The sequence below is a fragment of the Sciurus vulgaris genome, assembly GCF_902686455.1.
Source record: "Sciurus vulgaris genome assembly, chromosome: 12".
Classification (NCBI taxonomy): Eukaryota; Metazoa; Chordata; class Mammalia; order Rodentia; family Sciuridae; genus Sciurus; species Sciurus vulgaris.
Window position 1 is genome coordinate 48957977 of NC_136473.1, and position 20533 is coordinate 48978509.

Genomic DNA, 20533 nt, shown 5'->3' on the forward strand with positions numbered 1-20533 from the left:
GCTCAGAAGAAAAGTCTGCATAGAAAATTAGAGAAGTAATGTACATTAGAGAAAAATTCTACTATGCTCCATCTTCATGATGTTATGCAATGTGACAAGGTTTGTGATAACTGTCATTGCACATGCCTGGGAAACCAGGAAGGAGCCTGATGGGTGGGTGGTATCCAAGTAACCAAAGAACTATACACCCAGAGAAACTTCTGGGTGGGTTTCAGCACTTCAGGAAATTGAGGTAATGGAGAAGAAAGAATAGAAGAGAAATTGGAAATTTAGAAACACATGGAAAACCTGTCAGCCTTTTTACATGCGTTTCTAACATCAAAGAAAATGAGATTTACAGGGAGTCCAAAATTTTATTTTCCTCCTTTCCTTAGAAGACCAGAAGGTAAATAGTTGATTTTTACATCTGCCTTTTCTTGTCCATGAGTAGGCTTTTCTCTTCCATGAGACTTAAGTATTTTCCTGTTGTGATGTGGCATAGTTGGACAGCTGGCCCCATCTTATGTTGCTCCCACTCCACCTAAGGAAACAGCAGAACTTGGTCCAACAGCATTATAGGAGCAGCAGAAATTAAAACATGCGGGTTGCACTATATTAAATACAAGTGTACACATATATAATTAAGCTGCCATCTTTATAACACATGAGGAAAAAGAAATACACCTATATACTATACCTATTTCTAAATTTTCTGAATTGTGAAGTTTTGCAAAAACTATGAGTTTACGCCATCTGCTCCAGTCTACTGCTTCCTTTTCCACTGGATGAAAAAAAGAATAATGCACGCCAGGAGCAGAGGATTCTGGGGGCCAAGAGTGGCAAGGGTTTCTGTGTGATCTCTAGAGGGTGTTCATCAGACCTGGCCAAAGTGAGCTAAGAGAGGCTAACACCTTATCTTCCTTATGCAGGTGGGACAGGAAAGGAAAGCCGGGGTCAGAGTCAGCAGCAGGTGGAGCTCCAGAGCTGTGGGCAGGGTGGGGCCTGTGGAGCTCTCCAAGTGCATTGGGGAAAACTGCAAGAAGGGAGCTTTGCCTATAGCTTAAGTGGGCTCGGGTCCTCTCACCCACAAATCCCACACCAGAGCAAAGACAAGAGTTCCTCGTGAACATCCAAGGGCACACTCCCGGAATAACAAATCACGAGGTGTGCTGGACTCGAAGGTACCCTGCAGCAGAAAACCCTGTTTCTCCCTCTCTGGAATTTTAATCATTGCTGCATGTGTGAGCAATCACTGGGGTGTAGTTGAGCAAAGCCTTGTGAGCTACTTATTATTAGTGAACTTGATACCTGCACCTATTGATCATATCTTGATATAGAGGGCATTCTCACTGGGGCAGAGATGCTTGCATATATAAATTTACTATAAGCTAATAAAGAGATCAGGACCAAACCTTTGTGTTTATGAAGTATAAATACTCATCAAAAAGCATTGTCAGTGTTTAAGCTACATCAACTGTTTATAAACTTATATAACTGTGTATTGACTTGAAATAAGACATATCTTACATAGGGTGGGTAAAATAAAGTACTATGTAAGTATTATGTTAATTAGTAAGGGTATAGGAAGATTTCTAGTTGCTTGTGTTCATTAGCGGGACTTTAGTATAAAAGAAGATTAAATTTTTATATATTAGTACGGACATCCTGGGATAAAAGTTAATAAATTTTAGATCACATAAGAACAACATTATCCAGGGGTAGGGATAAGGGGCCAAACATTGTGTAGGTAATGTGAGGGGTTCTCGTGAAATTCTGTACTTTTTTTCTGTCCATCAAGCATAACCATATTAACACCCTATGGTTAATATGCTAAATGAGAATACTGACATTATAATAAGTCCAGCTACAATTGAATTGATTGTGTCAAGGCTGACAGCCAGTGGTGAGTGGAAGCATACCTAAAAAATAAAAACCATTAAAGGCATGAGAGTTAGTTCTGTTGGATCACCTTCAAATATGACACTAATCCATTGTGATGCCTTATTTAAGGGGAACTTGAGAGTGAGTTACAAGTTATGCCCCTGAGGTAGGAACCAAATGCCAGATAACATTTCAGATTGCTAACCCCAAGTTTCATGGGATCAGAGCAAGAAGAGGGACACATACTGGGCTGGCTGATGGTTTCATGGAGGATAGTGGACTAAGAGACCTCTGCTGGAAGGGACTATCCATTTGGACTGTGAAACAACTATGACCGAAATGGGATATGTGCCGCCAGTAAATAGGATGTGCTGTACGATACTAGAATTTGTGTCAGTGAAGAATATCCATATCCTCAAAGAATTAGCTATGTGGGATAATTAATATGATGTTTTATGTGTACTATGTGAGATTGATGTGTTGCTTATATGCACAGGGATGGGATTTAATGTTGATTAAACATAGAAGGTACTAGGTACTTATTAAAAGTTTTTATGGATATACATTATTGTATGGGAGCAAGCATTCATGCACACTATATACAGAGGTAATTTTGTAAACAGTAAAGCAATTAATAGTGACAGAAGTCAAATTGGAGGAACTGGTCGAGTTAGTGCAGGGAATAGTATAAGTTAGTAATATCAGCTATGGAAGCTGAAGGTAGAATTTGTTTCTTCCCTGAATTTTTCTCTAAGAAGTTAGGTAAGTTTAAGGCTTCTCTTTTGGTTTACAAGATCAAGGTAATATTTACATTATTAGGACTCTTCATTTAAGGAGCTTGTTTTCGAGTAAGCTGACAGCTAGAAGAATAAGGAAAATAACAGTGAAGTGAAGGATGGATACTAGCTGGCCAATGATGAAAAATGGGCATTCTACTGGCTGGCCTCCAACCTCATCCCTCTACTCTGAATGACATGTCACAAGTCCATCTGGTGTGATGGCAACAACCAGCGAGAAAGGAATGTGTGGTCACCACAGCTCCATGACAGGCACTGCAACACAACCACATAGCACTGTGGCTGGCTCTGTTATCCTTGCTACCAGTACCTCTCATGCCACCATGAGCTCTACAAGAACAGGCACCATACCCTGGCCACCACTGTCCTTCAACACCTGGGTCAGGGCCTCTCCCATGGCAGGCATTCAATTCATCTTAGATGAATGGATTAAGATTCTATTATAGTCTCAAAGTCTGGGTTCCCCACTGCAAGATTTATATGCTGAAATCCTATTCCCCCAGCCTTGGGAGGTGGGGGCTTTGAGAGAGGATTAGGTCTTAAGAGCAGGGACTTCAGCAATGCAGCTAAAGCCCTTTAATAGTCATCTTCTCCCCTTTTGCCATGGGAGGACACAGTGAAAAGGTGCCACCTAACCAGACAGGTAGTGCTGGAGTTTTGAACTTGGACTTCCCAAGCTTCAGAATGAAGAGAATCAAACATCTGTGATTATAAGACACATATATTATGGCCTTCTGTTATAGATATCCAAATAGAAAAAGAGCTTCTAGCAATACCAAGATTCTTGAGTTCCCAAGTTCATGTGTCCCCAGCATGACAGCCTCTATTACATAAAGATGTCCCACCAAGAAACCACGCAAGGAATTACAATGCTTAAGAAAGTGGACAGAAGTGAAAAGGAAGCTTTCTTGGGGTGAGGTATTTAAATACACGAACATTCTGAATTACCTGGAAGAACCAGGAGTGGGATGGGCAATTAACCAAAACTGCAGAAGAGTAGCAATGTACAAATGTAAAGGCAAAATGTATTTACATACTGCATTTTCATCTTGGGGGAAGTACACTTCAAATTAATCTCTTGTTCCATAAAACAATTACTTTAAAAGTAAAAAATATTTGTGTGCCTGAAATCATTGTGTTCTTAGAGACATACATGGTTATTATAGTATTATCATCTCTTAAGTTTCAGGGAATTCTAACTATATCAAGATTAAATAATAGTAACATCAAATCCTTTCTTAATCAAATGAGATGTAAACAGTTAAGGGAATAAACATTTTTAATAAATGTTCAGGTTTATTAACATTTATTGTTTTAATAAATGTTTATACAGAATAAAACCAGATACTCTGAAGGTGCAATTCTGGATTGCAAGGAAGACACAGGCAGAGCAGCCCAATAGTGAGCAAGGGAGGAAAGGTTGGGAAAAGGCCAGATGTGGGCTGGGGTGCTCTAGATGCCAGACTCAGAGGTGAGCAGACAGGCATCAGAGGCCATGGACTTTAGTGGGGAAGAGTGTGAGGCTCTCTGCAGTCTGAAATTAAGATTGAAGGAGAGAAGGAAGAAGGCAGAGAGAACATCTAGAGACCTTACAGAAGTACACATCACTCAAGGTCTCAAACACAGCTCCCTCCCTCCATATCCAGTGTGGACAAAATGACAGGAACAAAAACCCTCAGATGCTGAAGCCCCCTGTGTAAAATGGCATCACTTTTGCATATTATCTACAAATGTCTTCCCTCAGACTTTAAATCTTTGCCAGATTACTTATAATGCACAACGCAAGGAGAATATCATATAGATAGTTGACCTGCTGTATCATTCAGGGTTTGGCACAGATGCTAAGCTTCTGAATGTTTCAGTCCATGTCTAGTTGAATCCACAGAGGCAGATCCTATGACTGTGGTGAGATGACTGTATTTAGAGTATGTCGGGTGCATAATTGTGAAATGGAGATGGTGTCTTCAGGGAAGGGGTACGATTACAGAATGTAAAAGTTTCAGACTGGAGACAACTATACAGAAAGCTGTACTTCCTCATATGGACTAACCAGACTCATGATCCAAGGTCTACGAGGTAATCCAGAACTTACATTGTTGTATCCACTAGTTCTATTTGAAATTTGTTATTTAAAACTTTATTTTGAAAGAAAATAATGAGAAAAATAAAAGAATTTGGAGAAGGAAATAATATCAACAGGGAAAAAATAATGACATAAGTATCCAAAGAAATGGGCATAATGGTTAGAAGAGCAAAATAATGGGATGTGAAGCATTTGACAACTTTATCAAATTTAAAGCACCTGATGACAAGGGGAATCACTATGGCCACTTTATATAATTTGTTATGAATACAGGTGTCACTGGCTACCTGGCCTAGTATGTTTCCAAGTGCCTTACGTTAAGTCAAGGTATCAGCACTACTACCCTAAAAGAATATACTTTTACTCCCTTCACTTTGCAGATCAGGAAATGGGACACTAACCTGTTACCATGTCCACTAGTAGTGGACCTGGACAGCTGGGGGTTTGAGTGCAGTTTCAGGAATAGGTCCCTGGCCAGATCAACCCAGTAGTGGGAATATTCCCTCCCCTGCCAGAATGACTGGTTTCGAGGTCCGGCACTTTCTGGCTAATGAAATATGAACAGTAGTTTATCAGGTGGCTTGGGAACTTGCATGCTCTTTCTCAAAAGACAGCTATTTGAAGCAGCCTTCTTCCACTTCCCCCTCCCACATCAGGGGAAGCACACAGCTCCAGGAACTAACAAAAGACAGCAGAGGCCATAAAAGGGAGCTGGCACTGCAGAAGGCAGAATGCCAGTCACATGAGCCCATAAGCCCCCTCTGTGGCTAAAGGCAATTAGGGTTAGGGTACTCAGTTGCTGCAGACTGAACACACCCTAACAGAAACACCATTCCAACTGCAGCTGTTCCCTCTCTATTTGACTGAGCCATTTTAAAATCACATCTCTAGCCATGTTCCATAAAAGCAAACCACAAAACTAGTAACAGTGAGGAGTTGGGTTCACACCCTAGCCCCATCACTTGGTAGAGTACATTAACACTACTTCTGTAGGTTCTAAAATGATTACAATAAATCCCAAGTAACTCTGTTGAGTTCTGGGGGGCACAGGCTGTAGGGATAAGTAGCTTAGAAGGATAAGGCTGAAGTGTGGACTTAGCTGAATGGACTTTTCTATGACCACATGAAAAATCATCATAAATCCTTCTGCTCAAGTTCGTTGCCCATGGACACAGGAGCACAGGACCTGCTGAAGGGACCAACAGAGACTGTGGGACTAGGTGACAGGAAAAGGTAAGATGCATATTACTTCAGTTTACCCACAACATCCTTCTCTCTGAACATGACCCACAGATGACATACCTCTGCACAAACCACGTCCTTTGAGGAATTCATCTGGTGTCACACCAGGCCAAGTTACACTGTGCTGTTTAAAAAAAATTACCCAATCCAGTCTGTCCCTCATTCAGAAATTCAGTGCTATAACTTCTGCACTCAGAAAAAAATTCTATTTAGTATTTTGGCACCACAACAAAATTCTCATCCTAATGATGTTGTGGGTAAAATAATGAATCCAGACTCCTATAAAGCTTCAGCGTCCTTGATTGTGCTCACAGAAATTCTAGCCATATGTTACCCCCTATGTCTAAGAGGCACAGAGTTTTATTTGCTAAGTAGTGTTGTGACTTTATAAAGTTTAACAAAGGTCAAAGACATTACAAAGAAGATTCAAATATTCTGAGTGCTCTACATTCTTCATAATAAAAATGCATTATTTCTTTTCTGTGCTCTGGTATACCTTCCTATTCCATCAGAATCCAGTCATTTCATCAATGCACATGTACGGGATATCCTCTCTATGCCAGATGTTAAGTTAGATGACAGAGCTGCAAAAACCAGAAAGGAGCTGTTCTTGCCTTCAAAACCAGGACCAAATGTGGTAAGTGCTACAGTACAGATGAAGGCCCACTACCCAGACAGCTGCTTACTCACTTGCAAACAGGGTAAAATCTGAGGCCCCTCCAGTTCTGAGTAAGAGCTAAGTAGGAGCTACTGCAATACTTCAGGCCCATAATAATTTTTATAATGGTCCAACAGGAACATGGCAGAAACCACCCCAAGCATCACAACTTGGGTTGAGCACACTTAAAAACTGAGAAAAGCTGATCCCATCAAGACCACAGGAGATTAGAGCAGATTCCCACCTCGATGGGACTGTGAAAAGAGGGGGACTTGTGACACTGACTTTAGAACAAAATGGAAATATTTAATCCACATCCACAAAGAGACCTCTCACCTCACAAACGACAGCGTGGACAGCCTCTGCCTTTACCCAAGCCCATCTGTTACTCCAGCTACTTTCCTCACTCAGATTTAGATTAACATCATTAGTTAATAGTAAATAGTAAAGATTTAGTCCTGATCAGGAACATGTTATAAATCTGCTGTTAGCCTGTTAAACATACTAATTCCATTGTGTTGGGAATTTCAAGGTCCTTAGCCAGCAACTCATACAGACAATTTGGGATGGTTTTCCAAAACTCATTGGCTTCTTGCCCAGTGGTGTTACACCAGACAAGAACGTGGCACTGCTGCAGACGTGCAGTTGGTTGATGCACTCCAGCAGGAGGTTTATTATTTCCTGGAAGGTAAAGAATCCCCATCAGATACCACCAGCTGTCATACAGAATATGCTAACCTGACTTAAGGAAGTAAGTCTGGCTCACAGTGTTGTCTGTTAATCATAAAGAAAATTGAGAAGGCTTATTTAAAGGACTGGAAGATAGATAATCACACAGGAAATAAAATGTTCTTCAAATAATTCAAGTGACTTCAAATACTGAGTGCCATTTTCAAAGGGGAAGGGAAGAATTACATAAAAATACTCATTATACAATTGTGTTTGTATGATTTAATGCTAGGCTAAATGAGTCCATCATAAATGGCAGTCTATTGTTAAGTAACCATCTTTCCTGGACAGTTTTAACTAACTTAATAGATAACAATTCTTTCATTTTATATTATGAAATCTTTTTTCCCTTCTTTTTTTCTTGGTGTTCCTGCTGTGCTGATTGATTCACAGTGTGTGTGTGTGTGTGTGTGTATCACACACACACATATTTCTTGTTTCTCATCCTTAGCATTTTTAATGAAGTTTTTTTCCGTGCCTTGTTTGAGGGTTATGACATTTTTGTTTTGTTTTATTTTGTTTGCTTGTTTCTCATTTCTTGCTCTCTTCTTCCTTCTCCCATTAACAAGTAAGTTTCTTTGTTCTTTCCTCCACTTTTTCTTTTTTCTCCTTATTGATAACCTTCAGTTGCTATATCTATGTTCTCTCAAATCAAGTTTTAAGCATTCTCAACTTTTTTTTAACCTATCACATTTTCTTTTTTTCCTTAATGAACTGTATTTCTACTATCTTTTAGAACTATTTGGTCCATGTCACTGCTGCCCCTACCATTCATGCTATTGTGGTTATTAATTATATGGATGGCATAGTTGACACCTGCCACTCATTATAATGTCACTTCTTGTTCCCAGAGTTATTTATTGTTTTTGCTGCTGGCAATTGCTGACCTTGCCATTTCTGTTTTTGGGTAATTAGTGTTGTAGATGTCACAGTAGGTACTGGGTTATTTATTATAATGCTGTATGCAGTTTGCTTCAGATGTTTTTTAAATTTTTTTCCTGCCTCTTCTGTGAAGTGCTAGTAATCTACAGAGAAACTACAAGTTAACAGGGAATTAATTCTGCTACTAAACTAAATCAAACTCAGTCAAAAGACAGTTCACCTTGATCTACACCCAAATTAACGGTCCACAAACTTCAGCAACACTGTACCTAAAAATCACAGAAAAGTCAAACCCCTGGAACAAATGATTAGGTCCCAATAGGAACAACTGACAGGACCCTTAGTTTCCACTCATGGACCTTTACTTCCACAGAAAAACAGAAGACACTGTAGCAAGAGAAGGCCTCGCCCTAAAAATTCCACATGTAAGTCAATCCCAAAAGATACATAAAACCCAACCCAGAAAAACATGAAATATGAATAAACAAGGTAATACAATACCTCCTCAAGTTCATGATTCACCAGCAACTGACCCTAAAGATACTGAAATAAAATATCACAAAAAATTCAAAAGAATGACTAGAAAAGTGATCAATGAATTCCAAGAAAACACAAATATCATATGAGCAAATTAGGAAGTTAATAAAGGATATGGGTGAGAAATTCAATAAGGAGTTGTACAAAATGAAAAACAACCAATCATAAATCTTAGAAATGAAAGACACAATAAATCCTATAATATTCATCTGAATGTCTGTTAGTGTAGACCATGCTGCAGACACAATTTCAGAGCTGGAAGACAAAGTGCCAGCATCGAACATTCAGACACTATGTAAGGTAAGAAAATAAACATGATAGAAATAACAAGAAGTCTGGGATATTAAAGGATAAAATTTAAGAATCATTGGAATTAAAATGGGTTATGAGATACAACTAATGGCATGGATAACTTCTTAAGGGAGATAACAACAGAAAAACTTCCAAACCTTGACAATGAGATGGACATCCAAATACAGAACTCCAAATAGGCAAGATAAAAAAAAAAATTCTCCATAATGCATTGTAATTAAAACACCTAACAAAAAAAAAAATAATAGAATTTTAAAAGCTTCAAGAGGAAGATGTCATGCCACATTTAGAGGCAGCCAATCAGCATTACTTCTGACTTCTCGGCATGAAATTTAAAATTCAGGAATGCTTAGAACGATGTGTCCCACGCCCTGAAACAAAATAACTGTCAAACAAGACTGCTATATCCAGCAAAGCTATCTCTCAGAATCAGAAAAGAAATAAGAACCTTCTAAGGTAAGCAGCAAGTCAAAGAATTCATAACTACTAAGCCATCACTATAAAAAAAATTACAAAAATATTCCACACGGTAAAAATTTTAGAAAACTCTAGCACTTGCAAATGAAAAAAATCTCAGTTGAAGAGTAGTTAAGAAAATGAGAAACAGGACCAAATTTAACATAAGAAATAAATCAAAATGGCAAAAACTAATAAACATCTCCTTGTAATAACATTGAATGTAAATGGTCTCAACTCTCTAATTAAAAGATGTAGGCTGATAGAATGGTTTAAAAAACAAGAACTAACTGTGCTATTTGCAACAGACACACTTTACAGGCAAACACAGGCACAGGCTGACAATGAAAGGATGGAAATTGATATACCATGCAAAAGAGTCTGAAAACCAGCAAACTAGCCATTTTCATTTCCAAAGAAGCAGAAATCAAGCCTAAATTAACCAAAAGAGATCAGAAAGGTCACTTCACACTGGCAAAGGGGACAGTCCAGCAAAATGATAAAATAAAACCATATTTATGCCTCAAACATTGGTTAGCCTAACTGCATAAAACTGGTAACACTGTGATTAGAACCTCAGATAGCTCTCAGTACAAATAAAGGTGATTACAACACACCCCTCCTCTCACCAGACACACAGAAACTCAGTAAAGACTCTTCAAACCTAAAAAGTATTTTAAAAAAGAATTTAACAGGCATCTATAGAATATTTCGTTCAATAATATTTGAATATAATTACTTCTCAGCTGCTCATGAAAGCTTCTCCAAAACAGACCATACTTTAGGTCACAAAGCAACATTTACCAAACATGTGCACGCACGCACACATACACACGCACACAAGATGTAATTCATTACATAAATTCTGATCACAATGGAATAAAGTTAAATACCAAAAGACCTACAGAAACAATATAAACAGAGATTGAACAATACAATTTTGAATAATCAATGGGTAATAGAAGAAATCAGAGGAGAAATTAAAAAGTTCCTGGAATCAAATGAGAATAATGATACAACATACCAGGACCTCTAGGACACTATAAAGCCAACTGTAAAAGGAAAGTTTACAGCTATAAGCACATACATAAGAAAACCAGAAATGTCAAAAAAATAAAAAACTGAAAATCAACATAACAATGCATCTCAAGACCCTTGAAAACAGAGACAATTAAAAAATACTCCAAAACCAGTAAAAAGATATAATTGATTAGATTTGAAATCAATGTATTCAAGAATAAAAACAATCAATAAAAAAGAATCAATGAAACAAAGTGTTGGTTTTTCAAAAGGTTAATCAAGATTGAGAAGCCCTAAACCAAACTAACCGAAGGAAAGGAGGCAAATTAATAAAATTAGGGAAGAAAAATCACCACAGACATCACAGAAATCCAGAGGACCATTGGGAACTATTTCAGAAACTTACACTCCAACAAATTGGAAAATCTAAAAGAAGTGGAAATGTTTCTGGACACATGTGGCTTGACTAAATTGAGTAAGGAGGACACAGAAAACTTAAGCACCCCAGTAACTAGAAATGAAATAGAAGCAGTAGTAAAAACTCTTCCAATGAGGAAAAGACAGACCAGAGAGATTCTCACCTGAATCTCCCAGAAATTTCAAGAACTAATTCCAAAGCTCCTCAAGTTACTCCATGAAAAAGAACTGAACACTTTAAATTCATTCTATAAACCCAGTATCTCACTCATATCAAAACCAGATAAAGCACATGAAGTAAACTACCAACCAACATCCCTAATGAACTCAGAAGAAAATACTCCTAATATTAGCAAATTATATTTAACAACAGCATGTTAAGAAGACTGTACATCATGACAAACTTGTTTCTATCCGAGATGAAAGGCTGGTTTAACCTATGCAAATCAAAAAGTGCACCACAGAGGCCAGTCTCATACTCTGTCAAATTCATAATGACGGTGCTGGTCTTGAGTGCCTGTCTCAGTAGACAGCCTGTGAGCTGCAGGCTGTATTCCCTCAACAGTCCCAGGCCATTTGAGAGAAGGGCTGCACATGCCTTCCCCCCTTTCTCCTTTGCAGTAGGACCTCACGGTTGTGCAGGTCTTTGCCACACAGCCAGGTGCCCCAGGGGGAGCCATCCCACTCCAAGCTGCAGTGGTTATTTTTTCTCTCAATCATTATATTAGGAGTGGGCATTTGACCAAACTCTGGTTAATGAGGCAAATACTCTGGTGTGGAAAGAGGTTCTGGAAACATATTCTCTCCTAAGAAAGGGCTGAAGGAAAAAGTGGTCTCCCTTCTTTCTGTGGACACTGTCCTGTCTGGACAGAGTAACTAGAGCCCTGCAGCCATCTCGCTATGGCGACTGGCAGCCAGCCAAGAGATGGACAGTGAAGGTCCGTGACTCTGGGTCCACTCTATCTCTGGATTAACACACTGGCTTTGGAGTTTCACGAATGTGGCACCAAAAGTGAGGGAAGTCAAAGTGAAGAGTGCAAAGGCCCACAAAGCAGTGCTGAAAACCACCAGAGCCACACGTGCTGGGCACATGCTCTGCCACTGAGCTCCTCGTCCAGTCCCCCAGCTTGTTCTCTTGAACGCATTCCTCGGGGCCACAAAAGGTTTCAGTCAGCAATGCACAGAAATATTTAGACACAAAAATATTTTTACCACAAAAAAATAAGCTAAATACTCCAACATTAAGTGGCTCAACTGATTATCAGTAATCCTTGTAACGGAATATTAAACTATGGTCAAAATTCTATGAAGAAAATGTAGTAGTACATCAGACTTTATTAAATGAAAATTACACCCAACACAGTAGTAGTTGACCCTACTTGGCATTAACAAAATACAAATATGCTGTCAGTTCCAGTGCACACGCGCACACACACAGTGTATCTGAACGGTGGACTGTAAACTATTTAAATTATCCTACTTTCACATCGCAGTACCCTCTTGTAACCTTTTCTATAACATCTATTAAATATAGAACAAATAACGTAATTTAAATAGGTACTACCTCATGAAAAAAACTTACTACCTAATCTGCCGGAGATACTAAAAATAAAAGTCCACTAATTTTTACAGAAAAACATCTTTCTCAATTTCGTCCCCACCCTCTCTACTCTTAGCCTGTCCTCACGTGCAGTCACCTTCACCCACTGAGGCGACCTACTGGCACCAGGGACAAGTCGGGAATGCAGAGCCAGGCAGGAAACAAGCTCAAGGACACACTTAAGGGATGCTTGGTCGTTGTTCTCTTGGCCCTAAGAGCTGTGACATGACGTCACATCAGCGTCCAGAATCACAGTCCCCGAGTGGAAACTACAGAGAAACCTGGACAGTAAGAGAATTAGAGTGCAAACTCCGAACACCCACAGAAGATCAGGCGAGAGTCAAGAGCAGAATGTGTGAAACGCCCATGCGTTAGGAAAAACGTATTAAGAGGTAGGGTGCTAGCTACCAGGAGTTAAAACTGAGAAATTTAGAAAGTTTCAAGTTATCTAACGTAACAATACCTGTGTTACGGAATTCCGCGATGAAGCACCGTTCACGGCTTCTGCAGGCGAGTGCGGGGATCTGCGCAAGCTGCATGTCTCTGTTGCCCAGAAATGTCGCAGGTCCTAACGATGGCCCACGCCTTCAAGCGGAGAAGGACACCCCAGCAGCTCACCAGCCACCGCTTCCATTCGAAAAGAGTACCTTCCACACGAAAGAACAGAATGAACAGCACCACACACCCCACCGTGCTTAGGGGTTTATATAGCCCTTGACTCCCTGCTATTGGTCCAACCTTATGCTAATTAGGGTTTAGAAGAAGGACCAATGATATTGGTCCAAATTTATGTTAACTGGTGCGTGGAAACGTACTAACACTATTGGTCCAAATTTATGCTAATTAGTGCGTGGAAACGTACTAATGCTATTGGTCCAAATTTATGCTAATCAGTGCGTGGAAACGTACTAACGCTATTGGTCAGTTTTTGTGAATATTTATCATAGATTCATTCATAACAGTTCATCAACACAAGCATGAATGGGCTGGATGTGCTCAGCCTCAAAGCACTAGCCTCGAACTCATCAAGCCTTGGGTTCCATTCCCAGTTCCAAAAGAGAAAAGACAGAAAAGATAACATCATCAAGAAACAATAAGTAAAGGAGAACACGTGAAAAAGCAATATTTATCAATACATAAAACCTTACTCAAGACACTCTGCGGGTCTACTAGCCCCCCACACCCCCCATCTTAGTTCATCTTACTTCTTGTGCCACCACCACCAGGAGGGAGATCTTGCATCTGCAGGGTGGGCAGTGTGGCAACCAGATCGGTGTCAACTTCTAGGAGGTGATCAGCCAGGAGGATGGCATTGATCCTACCAGCGTATACCACGGGGACAGTCATCTGCACTTGGAGCGCATGGACATGTACTACAGCAGGGACACCAATGGCAAGTATGTGCACCTTGCTGTGCTCATGGACCTGGAGACCAGCTCCATGGACTTGATGCGCTTGGACCCTTTGGGCAGATCTTCAGGCCAGACAACTTCGTCTTTGGTCTGAGTGGTTCTGGGAACCACTGAGCCAAGGGGCACTACACAGGAAGCATGGAGCAGGTGGACTTTGCGCTGCTTGTTGTGAGAAGGAGGCAGGGAGCTCTGACTGCCTGCCGGATTTCCAAATGGCCCTCTGCCTTGGTGGAGGGACAGGGTCTGGGACTGGGAGCCTCCTCATCAGCAAGATCCAGGAGGAGTACCCAACAGGATCGCGAACTCGTTCAATGTGGTGTCCTCTCCCAACTGTCAGACACAGTGGTCGAGCCCTAGTCCGCCAGCATGCTTCCATTTGCAAGATATTTCATAAGTCAATACCTAAAAAAAAAAAAAAAAAAAAAAAGTAAGGCTTGTAAGGGATTTAGAATGGTTGGAGGAAACTGAACAGGTGCATGTGGAAATATGTTAGGGTAATCAAATGCTTTTATATCTTATTTATCATAGTCTTACAAAATGCAAGGTTTGTAAAAATCTGGAGAACGATACAACTAAAAATAGTAAACTATATTATGCTCGTTAAATTTCAATATAACTGAACATTTTCTGGAAAATATTTAGATTCTAAAAAATGTTGGTAAATGCCAGTGCTACTCTATCCATAATGGTCTTGGCTCCAATTCTAGTATGTTTTCCATGTGTCTTGAAAACCCTTGTTGGGATTTTGATTTTAAAAGCATCTATATATTCTATGCATTAATTTGGCAGCAATTCATTTTTTGAGTGAACTTTTCTTTGTATCCATGAACACTGCATAAATAACGCATGTTGTATGCTGAGCTTTCTTTGTAAAATTTTTATTGGTTGTTTTTAGTTATATATGACAGCAGAATTGATTTTGATATAATTACAGAAGCATGGAATATATCTTATTCTAGTTAGAGTGCCAGTCTTACATGTAGCTAGTGGTGGGATTCACTGTGTTGTTTTCATGTATGTATATGGGAAAACTATATCAGATTCATTCCATGCTCTTTCCTTTGCTTACCCCCCCCATCTTTTCTCTTCATTCCCATTGTCTAATCTACACATTTCTATTCTCCTCTCCCCACTCCTCTTATTGTGGGTTAGCGTCCACCTTTCAGAGAAAACATTCGACCTATGGGGTCTTTGGAATGGCTTACTTCACTTAGCATGTCCATCCACATGCTGACAAATGTCATAAAGTCATTCTTCTTTATGGCTGAGTAATACTCCATTGTCTATATATATACACATTTTCTTTATCCACTCTTCTATTGAAGGGCACCTAGGTTGGTTGCATATCTCAGCTATTGTCAATTGAGTTGCTCTCCACATGGGTGTGGTGTGTTACTGAGGGATGCTGATTTTATAAGCATCAACATATACCGAGGTGTGAGACAACTGTGTGAAAAAGTGGTTCCTTTCCAAGTTTTCTGAGGATTCTCCATACTGCTTTCCAGAGTGTTTGTACCAATCTGCATTCGTGCCAGCGATGTATAAGTGCATATTGGTCAGTTCTTGAAGCCCAATTTTCATCAAGTTGTCCCCCACTTTTATTTTCCCATGGAAGGTCAGAAAGTGGGAGGTTGAGGTGGTGGGATGGGGCTGCAGCAATGAGTGGACTGCGCATCTGTAGCAGATGTCCATATCGTGTCTGAACCCGGCCTCCAAAGGATGACAGGTTGGTGCACTGTGACTCTCCTGGGCATCCTGGGCACTGTGGCTGCACCTGTATGGCAGGCTCCACCAGGCTGCAGGCTGTGCTTGCCACTTGCCATCTGAACCACCCAGGCCACAATCTGGGCTGACACTCTGCCACTCCATTGTTGGCTGCCACTTTTTGACAGGGACCAAGAGGCCAGCTGCATGGCTTAGCAGACAAGGGGAGCATGTCACCTTTACTTTACACTAGCAACTAGATGCTTTTTAAATTGAAAACGATTTCATGAAGAATATAATTTGACATATTCACAAAAGCTCTCAAATGTATGACTGAAAAGAAAAAAGGTGAACGATCATATTTGCTTCTGCCTGTGATCAACTGAGATATCACAGATCATGGAGCCTCTGGAAGGTCCCACCATGTACTCATGTGAGAATGAGAAGGAACCAGGCAAATATATTCTTGGTCTTATTGTACAGAATAGATTTACCTTTCAGATCCACGAGACTGGCTGGTACAGGTGTAGCAGTTAGGACCGTAGTAGTCATTGAGAACTTTGGCTCCAGTATCACACTGGCCTGGATCAAGATGCAGCTCAGCACTTGCTCCTTGTGTCTCTCTCTTGCCTCAGTTTCTTCATTCATTCCTTTGTTCAGGACATGCATACTGGGAGCCTGTCCTAGGCCAGGTACAGTTCTGGGTTCTAAGAATACTACGCCTGGTGTTGGTGTTCTCCTATAATTCTTACCTTGGAATCCTGTCCCCTGATGCAGGGTCTTGGAGGGGATCACATCAGAGCGTGGAGCCCTCAGATGGAATTAGTGCTCCTATAAAATGGATCCAGAGAGCTCCCTCACTTGCCTTCCAGCCAAACTGAAGGACTTTACACAAAACTACTGATAGATATTCTTTAACACTGTCAAGGTCATGAGAAACAGAAGATGGGAAACCAGAAGCAGACAAGAGGAAGCTAAGGAACCATAATGACCGAGCACACTGTGGGAGCCTAGATTAGTCCCTGGATCAGAAAAAGGACAGTAAAGACAAAAGAAAGCCTGGAGTTAGGTTAACAGTGATGTGCCAAAGTTGATTCTGTGGTTTGCAAAGAAATACCACAGCGATATAAAATATCACTAGAGGAAACTGAAATGGAAACTGAAGTGGGTACAGGATATACAGGAATTCTCTGCAGCAACTTTGCTGTAAACCTAAATTTATTACAAAATAAAATGGTTACTTAAACAATAATTAACACCCACACCCTCAACTCCACCCCCACCAAAACCAAAAATCTTGAATTTTCCTTTCAAAAGTAACACACCGCATTTACATATACACACACATATTTATACATTCTCCTCAGAGACTTGTTGCACTCCCCCATCAACAGAAGCCTCCACCCTCCACGGCCTCTGGGTCCCCTGAGGCCCAATGACTGGATCTTGACTCCAGAGTCTTCTGCAGATGAGCCAGCATGAAATGTGCCTCCCTGGAACCTCCCGGCTGGCAGTTCTCACCCCCTTCATCCCTATGGGGACTGATTTCCCATCAGCTCAGGGTCTCTTGAGACAACTGCAGCAGCTGCCATGCAGGGAAGTGTGCACCTGAGCTGAATGTCAAGACAGATGTGGAAGCGAAGGGAGGGCTCATGCCCTTCCCAGTTGGTTCTCTGCACAGTCGGCAACAGGGCTAAGCCATTACCATGGGGCACTGTGTCCATAAGGCCCAGAAGGAGAGGGTGTCCCCATATCTCCTAGGGAATGAAGCCTCTGGTGCCCTGTGGTTACATGAGCATCACTCTATCATAGTCCAGAAAAGTAAGATAAAGGGGTGCTGGGTGTGGGTGGCTGAGAAGGCAGGACAGGAAAGAAATGGCATGGAGGGGCATCACATCCATCTCTTCCTGCCTTCTTACAGTATGGGTGCATTGGGCATCTCAACCAAGTTCAGTGGTGGCGCAAGGCTTAGATAAACACAGTGTGGGGAGTGGACCAGATGCCTGAGTCCCCATTAAACACACACAGTCCCACAGTCCTTGGGACTGCAGAATACTAGCTGAGTTTATAGTCCTGCTACATACTTGCCGGCTCTGGCCTCATTTCCTCCTTCTTTGAACCTCAGTTTTGTTCCTTAAAGTGGTGATGTTGGTTGGCATCTTAACAGGGTGCACCCCCTGAAGGTGTACAAGGACAACATGGGTGGGTCATCATTTAGCCATGCCATGGCAGTATTGCTTGTATTTATCGAATCTTCCTTTTCATGTCTTGTGAATAGCCATCTAGGGGTCACAGAGTGTTACCAGGAAGATCATCCTGGAAGCTTGCATAAATCAATTCTCTTGCACTTCCAGGTTTCTCCATCCAGTCAGCTTTTTGGAACTGCAAGAATTGATTGGACGGACAATGACGGAAAAACTTGTAAATTTTTATGGAAGTGCAAGTAAAGAAAGCAGGGAGAATGACCTTCAAGAAAGGCCTCGTCTGGTTTTGGGGGATGTTGGCAGGAATAACCTCTCCTGAACCAAATACTGTTTCTGAGTGGGTATGATTCTCTGGAGGGCTCTGCCTTCAGGGTGACAGAATGGGCACCAAATTTCTCTGCAAACCTCCCCCATGAATCCAGCTCTGAGACCTCACCTATGTACTCTGATATGTCACAGACAAGCAAAGTGGCCTGGGAGAACTGCATCTGCAAATAGGACACATTGCAGTCATGTGCTCATATATACGAGAAGCCTTGGAAGCAGGTGACCCTGTTTCCAGGTGGGGATCCTGCCAGGCAGGGGAGCAGGCTTCAGGGTGGAGATACTGCAACCTGTGTTCGTGTTTCCTGGGCTGTGCTCTTTCACACCGTCCTTCTAAACTCCACTGTCCTCTGTTCAAAGAGGGATTCCTGACAGAAGCTCTTTTCCTTCCATGTCCATTTCCCTAAAAAATATAGTAAGGCTTCCTGTGTGAGTGTGAACTTGGGGTTTGCTCCTGGCTTCTGGGCCTGCTCCTTGTGTTATACTTCAGTCAGTATTCAGTCAACAGACATTCAGTGAACACCTGCTATGTGGCAGGCCCTGGATTGATCCTGCATCCAGGTATCACCAGGTGTGATGCAGGAACATTCCCCCAGGAGGGCAGGAACTAAGACTCTAGGGAGAATCCTGAAAAATTGGGAAGACAAAGGCAGGTGGGCAGCACCCAGGAAAAATGTGAAATGCATTAAATGGATCTGAGAAGGTTCATAGAGTTGCAGGGAGGTGGGCAGAGACAGACCCTATGAAAATGTCATAATTGGTAATAAGGGACAGGTCACATGTCATCAGAGGGAGGGCGAACCAGCAGAGGGCAGCTATTGGGGGGCTCCTGAAGTGGGAACAAACATGCCCTTCCCATTCAACAGGGTGTCAACCCTTTCTTGTTCAAACCAAGAGAGTTAGTATTGCAGCTATTGAGGGCCACAGGCCCTTGCTGCGACTGCTCCACTTTGTTACATTCATAGCAGAGAAGGCCTTAACAAGCCCTCAATGACCAGGTGCAGGTATGCTCCAACAATGATTTTTAATGAACACTGAAATAGAAATTTCACAGTTTCTCGGTCTTTCTGCAGTGTTATGTTTTTGGCAGTTTCAAGTAGAAAATCTGAGCTGGAAGTCCTGAAAACACAAGTGGAAGGCCTCTGTGGGTCCAAAGTCTGTGATGTGCACACCCTTGTGTGCAGAGGTTGAGCAAGGCTGCTAGTGAGGGAGCAGGGCAGTGGGGAGGAAGGCAGCTGGAGATCGATCAGCCAGAGGAACAGGGCCCATCCTCTCAGCCTTGGGGGCCATGCTAGGGCTGTGGGTGTTACAACATGCCCTGGAAATGACTGCCTGCACTTTGTGAAGTTATGGTGATTCTGGCCAGTAGGTGTCACCCAGGGAGTCTTGCAGGCAGGGAGCTGGTATGAGGATGTGCATGGAGGCTGCTTCAGTTCCCTTTGTAAAAGTCGCTGTGTGATCTTGCCTGAATTCCTTTCCTTCTCTGGGATTCTGCACTGGCCTATCCTGCAGGTGCTGTCTGGGCGAGGCCTAGGCTTCCAGTCCCGCCAAAATCGCGGGTGGCCCTAGGCGGCCACGCCCCTCTCCTGCCCCTCCCTCGCCATTCCTGGAGCTCTAGGTCTCTAACCCACAGCCCAGCCTGTGACAGCACTGAACCAGCTGGAAGGGAGAGATTCAAGCTCCTTGCAAAAGGGCACAGCCCAGGTCCCAGGTTCCCAGCGCAGGAGGGGGGACAGCTTGGCGTCTGCCCTGCATCGCTACTGACAGCCCTGACTGGCAGAGCAGTCCTGCAAGCGATGAACACCCTCGAGGGCCGCCTTAGGGACGCGGGCCCTCTCCACCATAGCCACATGCAACCATGGTGACTGTCATTCCTGGAAATCCACCCAAGGAGCAGCAATAGGGAAGGCTCCCTGGTGTGGGGCAGTGGCAGATGCAGATGGCCTGGCAGGTGCAGTGTGTGCAGGTGCCTGGATGATGGCTGGCTTGCTGGCTCCTTGCCTCCCACACACATTCTCACTGACACTGCCTCCCACCCTCACAGGTAGCACAGCCGCCACCCAGCTCCCCTTAGTGTTCATACTTGACAGGGTTCAGATGTCCCCCATAGTGGCTTTCTAGGAATAGAGGGGCACCCCACCAGAGTTTGTGTGACGTTTTCCAACTCCAACTTATCCTAACACCACCTAGCTGCATGGGATTATCCACCATCAGATGTCGATGTCCCTCACTCCATGTGGGTGGTTGGGCCCTAACCAGTGCCTTGACTGGACGGTACCTTGGCCTAGCCAGGGCC

General features: G+C 42.2%; 1 protein-coding gene across 3 annotated transcripts in view; it reads right to left on the reverse strand.

Annotated features, from left to right (window-relative positions):
- Nucleotides 1–425: 425 nt before the first annotated feature.
- LOC306641211 (uncharacterized protein) overlaps nucleotides 426–20533 on the reverse strand; it is a 97209-nt gene continuing 77101 nt past the window's right edge. For all 3 annotated transcript variants that reach the window (XR_013758061.1, XR_013758062.1, XR_013758063.1), the window contains 3 exons: nucleotides 13799–14407; nucleotides 13057–13240; nucleotides 426–520 (listed from right to left, as the gene is read on the reverse strand). The gene's annotated coding sequence lies outside the window, so the exon portion shown is untranslated. The remainder of the gene's footprint in view (nucleotides 521–13056; nucleotides 13241–13798; nucleotides 14408–20533) is intronic.